The sequence below is a fragment of the Argopecten irradians genome, chromosome 13, assembly GCF_041381155.1.
Source record: "Argopecten irradians isolate NY chromosome 13, Ai_NY, whole genome shotgun sequence".
Lineage (NCBI taxonomy): Eukaryota > Metazoa > Mollusca > Bivalvia > Pectinida > Pectinidae > Argopecten > Argopecten irradians.
The window spans coordinates 21809939-21825868 of record NC_091146.1 but is presented as its reverse complement, the minus strand read 5'-3'; the positions used below and the strand labels follow the sequence as shown (position 1 = coordinate 21825868).

At 39.3% G+C, this 15930-nt stretch overlaps 2 pseudogenes; one reads left to right on the top strand and one right to left on the bottom strand.

Annotated features, from left to right (window-relative positions):
• The first annotated feature begins 5832 nt into the window (after window positions 1–5832).
• Window positions 5833–7888, top strand: LOC138305698 (uncharacterized; annotated as a pseudogene).
• Window positions 7889–8160: 272 nt separating this feature from the next.
• On the bottom strand, window positions 8161–14185 carry LOC138305697 (uncharacterized; annotated as a pseudogene).
• Between the last annotated feature and the right edge of the window lie 1745 nt (window positions 14186–15930).

Genomic DNA, 15930 nt, shown 5'->3' with positions numbered 1-15930 from the left:
ACACCATTGACGAGTACACCGTATCGGATGTACCACCATGGCTCATTCAAACACCTGATATCAATTATCTCTACATGAGAGGGGCAAAATCCAGTGCATTACCCGAAGAACACAAATCCTCCTTTCGGGAGTGCATTAGGGCTTTCCCTGACCATGTTCAGATCTACACTGACGGATCAAAAGATGGTGATATATGTTGCGGCAGCATTGCTGTACATCTAATCACTGCTCCTCTATCCGACTCCCGGATATTGCCTCCATTTTCTCTGCGGAAGCATGTGCTATCGGTCTGGCGCTTGACCATATCGAAGAACACCGCATTGAAAAGGCAATCATCTGTTCAGACTCTCTTTCGGTTCTTCAGGCTTTGAAATCAAGAAGCCCTAGAAATAGGTTTTTGCTCTTTTTTCTTCCTTTTTTTACTGCTACACACTACTTTGGCTTCAGACTCCGGTTAGACGAGAGGTAATATGGGCCCTGTATTATCAATCGGCTGGTCATGCCGAGCCCTTGGTTCGTAGATCTCCAAGAAGGCGGTGGCTTAGGGTCAATCGTGAGTTTAATTTGGATTGTCTTGATTCTGATCGATCTTGCGGGTGTACAATCTTGCGAGCGTGCTGTCGCAAGCTTGATTTGAATTATGTTCGTTCGAAATATTCTTCCGAGTATACTATCTGTGTAACCCTGGCACTTTGACACTGGATATCCATGTCATCATGAGTGTCCCCCTGTTGGGCTCCGAGGTGGGTGGGGGCACAGCTAGCGAATAGTATAAACTCTTAAAGATGGCTTCCCAAAACAAACAAAATGAACTACATCCAAAATCTCCCCAAAAGGAATCAACCACAAATCAACAAACAAAAAGCGGTACAACAAACACATTCCCACAGTTTCTGGTCATGTCCTCTACACAGAGCGGCAAGACCACTGCAGGTTTATCACCCTTAATATTGCGAAAGGGCATCAAAGGCATTGCCGGCGATGTCAAATCTGTTAAGCCTTTGGGATCGGGTGATCTCCTAATAGAGGTTTTCCGCAAGCAACAAGCGGAGAACCTCCTTGGAACCACCAGTTTTGCCGGCCTCACTGTGTGTGTAAAACCACACTCATCATTAAATTGCAGCAAGGGGGTAATCAGGTGCCCAGCCTTGCGCAATGACAATGAGGCCGACATACTGTCATACTTCCAAGAGGAGTGCATTCCGGTCACGAACGTGAAGAGAATCATGACCAGAAAGAGTGGGAACTTGGTCCCAACACACACTTTCATATTGACGTTCGCAACACCAACGTTACCGCAGAGCGTAACTGTTGGTTACCAGCGTTATGCTGTTACCGTCTACATTCCCAATCCATTGAGGTGCCGTAACTGCCAGAGGTACGGCCATCATGAGAACAATTGTAGACGGAAAATGGTATGTCAGTACTGTGGCCGTGAAGGTCAGAAAAAAAAAAGACGAATGTGACATTGTCAACCGTCACTGCGTCAATTGCGGGGGTGACCATGCTGCGTCTGCTCGCACCTGTCCTGCCTGGACTCGGGAGAGGGAGATATTACGGGTCAAATATACCCAAGGTGTCTCTTTCCCCGAGGCTAGGAGGATAGTCGAGCGTTCAGACCTGAATGTGGCAACCTATGCTCAGATCACCCGCGCAAAGACGCCTGTTGACAGTGTCACCGTCAAACATGCGTCGGTCCAGGCCTTGGTTGACAAGCCTAACTGGGACAATGATGTCCCAGATATGGCTGATGCTAAGACCTGCAAAATAATCATGGGGGACCCGAACAGGTTCAAGTCTGGTCCATCTAAGCCACAACACAAACCACAACAAAGACCACAACAAAAACCACCTGGAGCTAAAAACGCCAATCCAACCGGCCTCTCCAGGACTTACACAACACCAAACACCGAACATTAGAAAAAAAGTTACCGCCGCTCGTCATAGACGTGCTATATCTTCACCGTCTATTGACGTAAAAAAACCTCCCTGAGAAAGCCAAGCGACCAGCAAATACACCACCGCAGGAGCAACGCCAGACAAAAACCACCAAGGTAAAGCTGGCGAGGCTCCCTGCACTAAACAACAAACCCAGTAAGGGATCAGATGACCCTATCCTTGGACGGAACATCTATGATGTTCTATCGGACGACAGCGAGTTTGGTGACAACACATTTATCGCCACCAAACAACCTACTTCAAGTAGTCCTGTCGGTCCGACAAACTATCCTCAGGGACCAACATAGAGACAAACACTATCATACAATGGAACATACGCGGATTTAAAGCGAACATAGAAGAATTAAAACATCTTATACAAACAAAAAACCCATCCATATTCTGCCTTCAAGAAATAATGCTGAAAGACACCATCAATCTCAGACAATTTACATTATACACCAAAACTCCAACAACAGGTGGCCGCGCATCAGGTGGTGTGGCGGTGGCGGTGCATAAAAACGTCCCTCACAGACACATTCAGCTAAATACCACCTTACAAGCTGTTGCCGTAAGTGCAACTCTTCACAGAAAAATAACAATCTGTTCTATAAATTTACCTCCAAATAATCCATTTAGTTGTGATGAACTAAGTAACATCGTATCACAACTACCAGTGCCATATATTATCATGGGTGACTTTAACGGTCATAATAGCCTCTGGGGCTCCCCAGGCACTGATGATAGAGGTAGACGTATCGAAGAGTTTATTGATAAAAACAGCTTATGTCTTTATAACACCAATGCCCCAACATATTTACACCCTGCCTCTGGCTCGCTTACACACATTGATCTATCGTTGTGCCATCCATCAATTCTTCTGGATTATGATTGGAGGGTCAACGATGACCTTTGTGGAAGCGACCACTTTCCAATTATATTAAAAAAACATAGGGTCACCAAAACTTGAGGAGCCGGTTCCTCGTTGGAATTTACATAAAGCGGATTGGGCTCAGTTTAAAACCTTATGCGCCGAGGAGCTAATCGCGGATAATTTTTTGAACCTCGATGACCCCATTAAAATTTTCACAGAAGCGCTCACTTCTATCGCTACAAAAACCATACACAAAATCCGTGCCAAAACCTACAAAGTTTCGTCTCTCAAATGATTCATTTATCAATAGATCTGGTAGTAGAAATTCCGCTCTGAGGCGGTACTTGGCTTCGCCAACCGTCTCAAACTATAACAATTTTAAAATTTGGAGAGCAAAAGCTCGAAGGTCTATCAAATCCGACAAGAAAAGTACTTGGAAAGAGTACGTCTCAAAAATTAATTCCAATACATCCTCGAAGAAAGTTTGGGAAATGATTGGTAAAATCAGTGGGAAAAGAAAAGCGACACCATCCTCCCACCTCATTAACAAAAATAAAATATTTTTCTTCAAAATCCGAAATAGCTGACGCCTTTGCCAAAAATTTTGCTAAAAATTCATCCAGCAAAAATCATTCCAAAAAATTTCAAAAATTTAAAAAAGAAAAGGAAAAGAGACGTCTTAATTTTAAATCCTCCAATAGTGAAAGTTACAATAGGCCTTTCGAGATACCAGAATTGCTCGAGTCCCTTGAGAAATCAAAGGACTCGGCAGCTGGACCAGACGAAATTCCATATATGTTTTAAAACAATTACCAGAATCTTCACTAAAATGTCTTTTAACTATATTTTTAATCAAGTTTACTCTTCTGGCAAAATTCCCGAGTCTTGGAAGGAATCTACTATTATACCCCTTCCGAAGCCCGGGAAAGATGCTACTGATGCCAATAACTATCGTCCTATTTCATTGACGAGTTGTATTTGTAAAACTTTAGAACGTATGATAAATACGAGATTAGTTTGGTTCCTGGAATCAAACAATATTTTAAGTCCTCTACAAAGCGGCTTTAGAAACCGCAGGGGAACGGTAGACCACTTAGTTAGACTAGAAACATTTATACGAGAAGCATTTGCCAAGAAAGAACATCTTGTGGCCGTATTCTTTGACCTTGAAAAGGCATACGACACAACTTGGCAATATGGAATCATGAACGATCTCCATAATATCGGTATACGTGGTAATTTGCCAAAGTTTATTTCAAATTTTATATCTGACAGGCATTTCAAAGTTCGAACGGGTTCAACTTATTCAGAAAACAGAACACAGGAGATGGGCGTCCCCTCAGGGTGGTATCCTGTCCGTCACACTTTTTGGATTAAAAATTAACAGCATAACTAAATGTCTTGGCCAATCTACGGAAGGGTCTCTATTTGTGGATGATTTCTTGATCTGTTACAGATCAAAAAACATGCACACTATAGAACGACAACTACAACAATGTTTAGGCAAATTACAAAATTGGGCTGACGAAAATGGCTTTAGATTTTCAAGATCAAAAAACTGTCTGTATGCACTTCTGTCAAAAACGAAAACCGCACAATGATCCTGACCTAACACTCGATGGAATTAAAATTCCAATAGTTGAACAAACTAAATTTCTTGGACTAATATTTGATTCGAAACTGTCCTTTGTTCCACATATCAAACATCTGAAGGATAAGTGCTCGAAGGCGCTGAACATTCTACGAGTTCTTTCCCATTCTGATTGGGGTGCAGACCGTGAAATGCTTCTACGTATCTATCGGGCACTTATTAGATCAAAACTTGACTACGGCTCTATTGTCTATGGATCGGCTCGCAGCTCCTATCTACAGATGCTTGACCCTATACAGAATCAGGGACTGCGTCTGGCACTTGGAGCTTTTCGAACAACACCTGTGAAGAGTCTCCATGTGGAAGCTAATGAGCCATCTCTAGACGATCGACGAAAGAAATTATCCTTACAGTATGCTGCTCAAAACTGAAATCCAATCCCAAAAACCCTGCATTCGATCTTGTATTTAATCCACAACACCAGGACATATTCAGACAAAATCAAAAGCTCATACCAACATTTGGCATCAGAATTTCAAAGTTTTTGCAGGAACTAAATATAAATTTCGACACCATTGACGAGTACACCATATCGGATGTACCACCATAGCTCATTCAAACACCTGATATCAATTTATCTTTGCATGAGAGGGGCAAAGTCCAGTGCATTACCCGAAGAACATAAATCCTCCTTTCGGGAGTGCATCAGGACTTTCCCTGATCATATTAAGATATATACTGACGGCTCAAAAGATGGTGATAAAGTTGCGGCAGCATGCTGTACATCTAATCACTGTTCCTCTATCCGACTTCCAGATGTTGCCTCCATTTTCTCTGCGGAAGCTTGTGCTATCGGTCTGGCTCTTGACCACATCGAAGAACACCGCATTGAAAAGGCAATCATCCTGTTCAGACTCTCTTTCGGTTCTTCAGGCTTTGAAATCAAGAAGCCCTAGAAATACTCTAATCCAAAATCTTTTAATCCGAACATTTCGATTATCTTCTAAAACTCAAATTACTTATCTCTGGATTCCCAGTCATGTGGGCATAAAGGGAATGAACACGCTGATAAAGCAGCTAAGACTGCTCTTCGCCTAGCACAAACACATTTGAAACTACCATACCACGGACATCAAACCTTCAATTCAGTCAGCCATCAAACACCATTGGCAACAAAGGTGGTTCTAGTACCGAAACAAACAATAAACTGTTTAAAATTCAACCTACACTTAATCCTAAACTGTCCAGTCGGAGAGACCGCAGAGAGGAAGTTGTTCTCTCTCGGCTCCGAACTGGACACACATATTTTACACATTCCTATCTATTGAGAGGGGAGGATCCTCCTACATGCCATGCATGTGATACTCCTCTCACAGTGGAGCATGAATTGCATTGTATTGATTTTAAACACATACGAGAAAATACTACGATGTCTCCGACATGTACACTTTGTTTCATGCCGTGAGACATAATCGTATTTTTACTCAAAGAGATTGGTATTTTAAGCAAAATATGAACGTTTTCTCTCATCATCATACATCGTATCAACTCAATATTTCATCGTTTCATAATCCAAAATCTTTTAATCCGAACATTTCGATTATCTTCTAAAACTCAAATTACTTATCTCTGGATTCCCAGTCATGTGGGTATAAAGGGGAATGAACAGGCTGATGAAGCAGCTAAGACTGCTCTTCGCCTAGCACAAACAGATTTGAAACTACCATACACCGACATCACACCCTTCAATTCAGTCAGCCATCAAACACCATTGGCAACAAAGGTGGTCTACCGAAACAAACAATAAACTGTTTAAAATTCAACCTACACTTAACCCTAAACTGTCCAGTCGGAGAGACCGCAGAGAGGAAGTTGTACTCTCTCGGCTCCGAACTGGACACACATATTTTACACATTCCTATCTATTGAGAGGGGAGGATCCTCCTACATGCCATGCATGTGATTCTCCTCTCACAGTGGAGCATATTTTATTGCATTGTATTGATTTTAAACACATACGAGATAAATACTACGATGTCTCCGACATGTACACTTTGTTTCATGCCGTGAGACATAATCGTATTTTTAATTATCTCAAAGAGATCGGTATTTTAAGCAAAATATGAACGTTTTCTCATCACACATCGTATCAACTCAACATTTCATCGTTTCATCAACATTGTGCATGAGTTTTCTCATGTGTTTTAGCCAAATTTATTTTATCCCATGCAAACCTTTTTTTTATCAAATTAACGTTTACAATCTGTGTTTTAGTCCTTACTTGCTTTTTCTTACCCTGAACTTTTATCCTGATATTAATGCATGACTTGTAGTTTGGCCCTAAATGACCTTAGTTGTCGATGGGCCGTAAAACTCAAACAAACAAACAAATTTGAATAGATAATAAAATTACAAGTATGCACTAAGGCTGGTTCTAAATACATCCTTTAATGAAATGATTTCATATTATGCTTATATTGATCATTTGAAAATCTCTTATATTTATATTCCAGGTTACTCCCACGACTGTCAGAAATCTTCCAAAATATCACGGGTAAGAGGACTAAAGAAGCCCAGTCTGTCCATGCCAACGGATCAGCTGACTTGCCATCACAAGAAGACCTTGACCAGCTTTACGCCATTATATCTAATGCCTCCTTTTTTACTTCGATTCGTCCAGCCGTCAGTAAGACACCCAGCAAGCCCATCACTGACAAGTACCAAAAACACCATTTCCTCAATCAAGTTCTCATCATACAAGGTTATACAAACTCAAGCTGTGACTTTAGAAATTGCCACCAGAGACCAGCCCCTTGTGGTATGAGCACCGAATGGGAAGAGTGACAGGATCTAAAGCCCATGAAGTGTTGACACGGAAGGCAACAACATTGTTGGCTATGCAACAACACTGTTGGTTATGCCACCTATGATCTTTCCAAAAAGGAGGCTGTGAAATGGGGAATTGACCAAGAGGCAGAGTGTAGACTGGCCTACTCAAAACACCAGGAGAAGATGCAGGAGAGCTTCACCTGTCGTGAAACTGGTTATGTGATTGATGCTGAGCATCCGTTTCTAGTAGCAAGCCCAGATGGCATCATCAACTGCCAGTGCTGTGGAAAGGAAACAGTGGAAATTAAGTGTCCATGGAAGCATCGCAACAGAACAGTCCCTGATGCAGCACAGATGGACAAGGATTTCTGCCTAAATAATTCATTGAAGTTAAAATCTGAGACATTTGTTAAGTCACATGTGCTACCAGAACTTGTGACAAGGACACTGGAAAACGAACCCGTTCAGAACAGGAAGGTGGATGTGCCGTGCAACAGTGAACAGTGAACCGGAATACGGCCGTAAGATCAAATGTGATGATGACGAGTGTCCCTATCAGTGGTTCCACTATAGGTGTGTAAACATCAGACGCAAACCCAAATATTCCTGTATTAATAATATATATCCATTCCATTACAAGAGCACATTTAACTCAAATTCATGAGGTTTGACTGCTTCAATTCAAAATTTATTTTACCTATTTACCGTAATCAGAACGCTTAAATAATTGTAATAAATTACAGCGGGGGTGTGTGTCACAAAGATTTAGTCAATGGGATGGCATTTATACAACCTTGCTCTTCTCCAGAAAAGGGGTGGAGCACTAATTAAGGCAAATACAGTGCTGACATTATACAACAAGTAAAATCTTGATATAAACAACATTTCATTAGACAATGAGCAAAATGTATCTTATACAATGAAGTGATATTCCTTTTGACACATGCGCAACTGCAAATATACTTTATATATCACTTAGATATTATATTGATCACTGTCTATATCGAAGTCCTTAGTATTTTACTACCACTCAAGACACTAACTTTGACTGGAAATTCACAATTCCCGAATAAATTGTCACAATGCTATCTGCATGTGGCACCATACACATACTCATGTTTGTGCTGAGAATTTTAAAGTTCTTCAAACGTCCTATTGCCCTCTCCACATGTATACGCATATGAGCGATTTTCCTTGTGACGGTAATCTCTCTGGCACTAAGCTGGGATTTGCCTTTGGTGAAAGCTGGTATCACTAAAGTAGCGCCACGATTAGCCAAAATCTCAGCAATGAGAATACCACGATCCGCTAAAAGTTTATCGAGGTACCCACTACATTGTGAAATAACTTTGTCTGATACCCTGCCACCAAATGCCTTTGACAGATAAGAGATCGCCCCAGTTGGAGTTATAGACACAAGAAACTTGATGGTATTATTATGTTTATAGTTTGACCATGTCTGTGATCTGGCAGTTAGATGTCCTGGACGCTGAATGAAAACCTCAAAACAGTCTGATACTGGCACACTTGGGATATGACTCCTTGAACACAGATGGCATGTTGCTTATCAAAGAGTCTTTATCAGGCCATTGAATAAGAAAAGCTAATTTCTCTGCCAACTTTGGAAGTCCTTGTTTAATAATGTCAGAAATAGTGGTTTTTGACACATTAAACCTGTAGGCCAAATCCTGATGATGCAAGTTCAGTTTCATCAAAATACATAGAAGAACACTACTTGACGACATCACTTTGCACGCGGGTAGCACCGAGGACGTGAACGACAGACACAACCACACCGCATTGAAAAGGCAATCATCTGTTCCGACTCTCTTTCGGTTCTTCAGGCTTTGGAATCAAGAAACCCTAGAAACACATTAATCCAAAATCTTTTGATCCGAACATTTTGATTGTCTTCTAAAACTCAAATTACTTATCTCTGGACTCCCAGTCATGTGGGTATAAAGGGGAATGAATAGGCTGATAAAGCAGCTAAGACTGCTCTTCGCCTAGCACAAACAGATTTGAATCTACCATACACCGACATCAAACCTTACATTCAGTCAGCCATTAAACACCATTGGCAACAAAGGTGGTCTACCGAAACCAAACAATAAACTGTTTAAAATACAACCTACACTTAATCCTAATCTGTCCAGTCGGAGAGACCGCAGAGATTAAGTTGTTCTCTCTCGGCTCCGAATTGGACACACATATTTTACACATTCCTATCTATTGAGAGGGGAGGATCCTCCTACATGCCATGCATGTGATTCTCCTCTCACAGTGGAGCATGTTTTATTGCATTGTATTGATTTTAAGCACATACGAGATAAGTACTATGGTGTCACCGACATGTACACTTTGTTTCATGCCGTGAGACATAGTCGTATTTTCAATTATCTCAAAGAGATTGGCATTTTTAACAAAATTTGAACGTTTTCTCATCTCATCTTATATTCATATCAACACAACACTCATCGTTTCGTCAACATTTTGCATGAGTTTTCTCATGTGTTTTATCCAAAACTATTTATCCTATGTAACTTTTTATTAAATCAACATTTACAATTTTGTTTTAGTGTTTGCTTGCCTTTCTCTTATCCTGATCTTTTAGATACAGTCCTTGTTTATGTCCTGGTACTAATGCCTGCCCTGTAGTTTGGCCCTAAATGACCTTAGTTGTCGATGGGCCGTTTGTTTGTTTGTTTGTTTGATTAATTAACGTCCTATTAACAGCTATGGTCATGTAAGGACGGCCTCCCATGTATGCGGTGTGTTGCGTGTATGTTGTGCGAGGTGCATGTTTTGGGAGACTGCGGTATATTCATGTTGTGTCTTCTTGTATAGTGGAACTTTTGCCCTTTTTATAGTGCTATATCACTGAAGCATGCCGCCGAAGACGCCAAGCAACACACCCCACCCGGTCACATTATACTGACAACGGGCGAACCAGTCGTCCTACTCCCTTTTTGCTGAGCGCTAAGCAGGAGCAGAAACTTCCACTTTTACAGACTTTGGTGTGTCTCGGCCAGGGGACAGAACCCAGAGCCTTCCTCACAGGGGCGAACGCTCAACTCAAGGCCAAAACTCAAACAAATAACAAACAAAAGCTTATATCTATGCCTTGTGGAGGTTGCCACCTGTTGTTTAGGTTGTGGTCTAGATCGCAAGCTATATACTCTTTCTTGCCTCCCCCCACCCTGTAATCTTTCAGGATTTCTTCTCTGTTGAACTGTTAATGAAATAACGAAACAATCTTATATATCAATAGAGCTGCAGTATGCTATTAAGATTCTTTTATTTTATGGTGAAAAAATATTTACCTCTTGAGGATCAGTACTTCGTCGAGCTCTAAGCCCCGCATGCGGAAGAAAACCAAACAGTAATTTCAACGCACATTATGGTGTATAACATTTTAAGCTGAAAATTGATATCAGTCTCAGCACTAAATTCTTGTTATCACGTTGTCAGCTGACATTGATTGGTGTCGTCAATGCGGTAAGTTAGCCTTTTATATAGTATCGTACAGTTATGGCAAGTTGATGACACAAATCTATTACCGAGTATATAAAGACACAAATCTACTTACACACTTCTCCGTGATAGTGGGGACTTTATTGCACTCAACTTGGTTGGGTGGATAAAACTGTATACGTTTTAACTTTGTAAACTATGCACCCAACTCAAGCGAAAAACCCAATCGCTAACCCTTAATACGTAGTTGTGATTATGTGATTGTTTTGATTGTAGAGCATATTTTAAACTGTCCGTTCATTCACTCATTTTAACCTATATTTCATATACATGGGTGTGTTGCTTGGTGTCTTCGGCGGCATACGTCAGTGATATAGCACTATAAAAATGGCAACAGTTCCAATATACAAGAAGACACAACATGAATATACCGCAGTCTCCTAAATACATGGGAGGCCGTCCTTACATGACCATAGCTGTTAATAGGACGTTAATTAATAAAAAAAACAAGTAGTAACGTTGAATGCGTATAAGCTCCGGCTATACCGCCCAGCCTCAAACAGGTGAAAAAGAGCACGTGAGTGTCTTCTTAAGCTGTCGTCTCTTAGTCTCCTAAATGCTCGGCCCAATCTTACCCACGCAAAGGAGGCCAGCAAAATCCTCTGGAAATGCCTTATGTTACGTGCCCAGGACATACGTCTTATCATGATTGGCCAAAGCTCTGCCGGACCAATCAAATCTTGGATCATTCGCCATTGCTCATAAATTTCCTTATTCCCATTTGACATTGGGAAGTTACGACTGTGCAAATCGGATAATTTGTTGTACTTTTATGGAGTTATATATTTATCATTGCCTCGGAGTAGTGCAAGATATTTCCAATCGCACGTCAACAACCTAAGAGGATGAAATATGATTTGTGCATTAATACATATTGTTTAAAAGTTCAATGTAATTTCAAAACTTTCAAGTTTATATGACTCGTTGATACCTCCGTACATCAGAAAAAATCGCTATTCTGTGGCCATGGTAAATAATAGCTTTATCTCTTACATTTTGAAGTTGATAACAATACAATGTAATGATAAAATTGCTTACCAACTGACGTTCACTTTTTTGCCAAGAAGCAGCATCCCTTCCTCTGCTAATCGCTCCATTTCATTAAATGTGGATTGTCCATATTTTTTCATTGTACAGCGGCTTTCGTCTCCTGCATAAGTATGATATAACATAGTTGAGGACAAAGATAATACCATTTGTCTCCTGTTGTTATATTTGGTCATTTGTTATGTATTAATTGAAATTAAATATTGAATTATGAAATCTCATATGTTTGTTATTAGTTACATGTAATTGCATGAATATAAAAAAAACTTACCAAGATAGAAGAAAAGCGTGTGTTCATCGGTGGGGGACATACTGATGTCTTCTGCTTTTGATGGCAGATTATCACGGAGATGAATGATTTTGAATACACCACGAACCGAATTAATCTTCTGCATTAGCTTAGCTCCATCATATGCGAATCTAAGAAGAAGATTAACATTCCCTGCTACTTCCAGTAAGCTCCTGTATTCAGTTTGTTGCAAGATGTATGAGAGCAAATCCTCAAGCCGTCTGCTGGAACAATCTGACCCCGGCTGCAAATAAGAAGTGTTTGAAGATAATTTTGATTCTAATTTAGTTTATCTCTAATTTCCAATAGATTGTGAATCATCCGGGTTTTTTTTCTTTTTAATACATTGCAATCTACGATATATTTTCCATGATGTCCTTTTACTTACATACCTCCGGAGTTGTTGATATTTGAATAAAGGAATTCAGACGTCCTCTCTCATCTTTCAGCTTATTCAGAGATGGTATTGCTTGACCTGTTGTCATATGCAGTTCGTGTAGTGCTTTGTCAGATATTTGATAGGCGTCTTTTATTGAAAGGATCTGCTGTACCAGTTTCCGTCCTTCGTCTTCAGTTTGTGACCTTAATGTGGTACACAAAGAACCACTATTTTCAGGTTCTTTAGGGCAAAGTTTCAGCACCTGGTCATGATCGAATACCAGTTCAACTGTAATTATTTTCACGTCCTTCCCTATTTCTTCCGATGCCTCATTGAAGATACTTTCAATTTTACGTTTTCTCTTTCGTTTTCCTCTTTCAGAAAGTTCCCCGAAATGTTAAGAATCTTTTCGCTTTCTTGCCACAACAGGGGTTGTTTTGTCGTTTTCTTTGTTCTGTTTGTTTCATTTGGTCTTTTTAGGACCAACACCTCATCCCTCAAACTATCGTTTTCTTCTTGAATTATGTTGGGAAATTCAACTGTCCCGTGATCCACCTTTTTCGTATCAAACTTAAATAAAAAAGAATGCAAATTTACTATTGTAACGCGAAATCATCGCAATACTGTAGTAAATATTTGAAGTTCGAATAGCACTGATATGATTATCATTAATTTACAAACTAATGACTCTGATTCCAATTACAATAATTGATATATCCATCTTACGCTGTTCAGAGCTACTTTAATTATGTCAAACACGTAAACAATAGCTAACAAAGTTACACCATCAAATATTAGTTTAAACAATAACGGAATCATCATGTACTGAGCGTTTAATTAAACTAAAATAGCATTTTAATAAGGTAGTTTGTCCTCAATTGACGATATCTTTCATCGGGAATATCTTTATTTCTGTCTTATAGACCCGAATTTCAAACGCACCTATGCTAGTTAAGAGGTAAAACCATAAAAAAGAGTTCTCTGCAAACGTGTGTATTTTGAAGTCATATACTCATTACTGATTAAACAAAACAAAATAAGCAAGTTAATTATTTGAAAAATGTTGGTTGTTGAAACATATATGTACAGTCACATAAATCTTGAGCGTTGCCTGAAACATGCCTACGAGTGAGCCTTAAATCAAATGTCATTCACAACAGAGGTAAGCGATCGACAATCAAAATTTGTCAACAAGGAGTACATTTTCTATTATTTAATTATCACAAATCACTCAAGACATTTACAAAATACATACTCACAATAAAGTTATAAACTTACTAATGAACTTATATAATTAGGCGGATGTCAGCAATATCTTCCGCCTATTTTGTCGTTTCACAATGCGTACTTTCTCTTAACACGGATCAACGACTTCCGTATTTTCGGGGTTTTTTTATAATTAATTTTTTATTTCATTTTCATTGCAATATACCACATAATAAATAGATACTTGCATTCTTATTCACATTAAATATCCCTATCACGCTCATTCTCAAGACATCTTACTCATATCATTATCAACATCATCATCACATCATCAATCGTCACCATCATCACAACCAAAATTTTTTTCCATGATTTTCATCATCATCACAACCATAATCTCATCATCATCCTCATAACATCATCTTCATCATCACCACCATCATCTTTATCATCATCAACATAATTATTATCATCAACATCTTCATCATCAGCATTCATCATCACATCGTCTTTATTATCTTATCATACTGTCAATTATTACATTTCATACTTTCATCTTATATTAATCATTCAAGAACAATCGCACTATTCCCTCCACACATAAAAAGAAGCATACATAATCATATATTATCTTCTCTCAGTAGTAATGTGATAGTAGTAAATTAGATGTAAGTTAAGCCATATAGTATTTATATATTGATAGAGGTATATTGCACCTTTAAGTAGAGCAGAAAGAAAAGAAAGGAAAGTATAGCAAGGAGGTAAGATAAAGGTTTAGAAAGGAGGAAGGAAGGCTAGCAGAATGGTGGTATTCGGCCATGTCAAAAACAATCTTAAATACTTAATAATATATATATGTCTTTAAAAAATCATAATAAGTCAGCAGAATATATAATTAGAGAACACTGAAACAGGCTTTAAGAGAAATAAATTTAAGAGAAATCAAGTTTTTAGCTCACCTGGACCGAAGGGCCGGTCAGCTTATGTCATGGCGCGGCGTCCGGCGTCCGTCCGTCAACATTTAATTTAAATCGCTACTAGTCATAGAGTTCCGCATGGATTGTGACCAAATTTGGCCACAAACATTCTTGAGGGAAGGGGAACAGAACTTGTATTTTGGCTCTGACCCCCCAGGGGCAGGAGGGGCGGGGCCCAATAGGGGTAAAGGAGGTAAATCCTATAAATCGCTACTTGTCCTAGAGTTCTGCATGGATTGTAACCAAATTTGGCCACAAAAATCCTTGGGGGAAGGGGAACAGAACTTGTATAAATTTTGGCTCTGACCCCCCGGGGGAAGGAGGGGCGGGGGGAAATGAACTTTATAAATTTGGCTCTGACCCCCCGGGGGCAGGAGGAGCGGGGCCCAATAGGGGAAAAAGAGGTAAATCCTATAAATCGATACTTGTCCTAGAGTTCTACTCATGGATTGTAACCAAATTTGTCCAGAAACATCCTATGGGGAAGGGGAACGGAACTTGTATAAATTTTGGCTCAGACCCCCGGGGGAAGGAGGGGCGGGGCACAATAGGGAAATAAGAGGTAAATATTAAAATTCCTTCAGAAAAGAAACAATGAACCTGTATTCAGAACATGACTTGACATTGCAAACCAGGTGAGCGATACAGGCCCTCTGGGCCTCTTGTTTCCACTTACTATACTCTGTATCAATTTTTTCCTTTTTTTCCTTTTCCAATAGCAATATATTTTTGAACATTATAATGGTCTTTTATTGTATTAATTAAAGAATTTAAATGTATTGAATTATGAAAGCATCTTATCCTATAAATATATTGTTTAATAATAATAATAATTTCATTATCAACCCTATTTATTGGTGGGTGATTATCAGAGATCAACCCAAATAGAAATGACTTTTTATTTACAGCAAAGGGAATTAATAAAGCCTGCAAGAATGTTTCAAAACTTTGTAGTAATGGCTGTACCTCAATACATATAATAGTTTCTTTTTCAGAATTACACACTATACAAAGAGGGGAGGTAACCAGACCGATTTTGAATAAAAAAGAATATGTTGTTAAAATATGATGAGCCACTCGGAACTGAAACCACTGAAGCTTTGTATTTTTTGTGACCTGGAAAGGGATTTTATATATATTTGTCCAATCTGTATCATTCAAATCATCAAATATCAAGTTCCATTTTCTTTTACTAGATGGTGTTTTTTGTAAAGCTTTTTGTAAAATTGATCAATTATACGATATTTATTGAAGTTTGATTAAGAT